Source organism: Eimeria tenella, genomic scaffold (assembly GCF_000499545.2).
Source record: "Eimeria tenella Houghton genomic scaffold, Eth_scaff2926, whole genome shotgun sequence".
In the NCBI taxonomy this organism is placed as follows: Eukaryota; Apicomplexa; class Conoidasida; order Eucoccidiorida; family Eimeriidae; genus Eimeria; species Eimeria tenella.
Genome location: NW_013542803.1, coordinates 2,487 through 2,941, shown reverse-complemented (window position 1 = coordinate 2,941; position 455 = coordinate 2,487).

Sequence of the window (455 nt, the reverse complement as noted above, 5' to 3'; positions counted from 1 at the left end):
CCCCGGGGGCCCCTCCTGCTGCAGCTGCTGCTGCTTCGGCGGGCCTCTGGAGCAGCAGCACCTGCTGCTGCAGGGGCACCCACGGAGCAGCTGCGCCAAACCCCACTAGGGGCCCCCTGGCCCCTGCAGGGGCCCCTCTGGGGGCCCCCAGAGGGGCCCCCCTGGGGGCCCCCAGGGGCCCCCCAGCGCAATGGGGGAATGTTCGCGTAGTAAGCTGCTGGTACCTGCGGCTGCAGGGGCCCCCAGGGGCCCCCCCGCCACTCATGGGGGGCCCCCGGGTAATAAACTGCTTCTGCCCAGGCCTTGCCGGGGACTAAAGCCGGGGGGGCCCCCCAAAAGAGCCCTAAGGGGGGGCCCCCCTGGGGCCCCTGAGGCCCCCGGGGCCCCTCCCGCTGCTCCTGGAGGCCACCAAAACAATTCCAAGATGGCTGGCAAGCAGCAGGTACCCCGCGGCC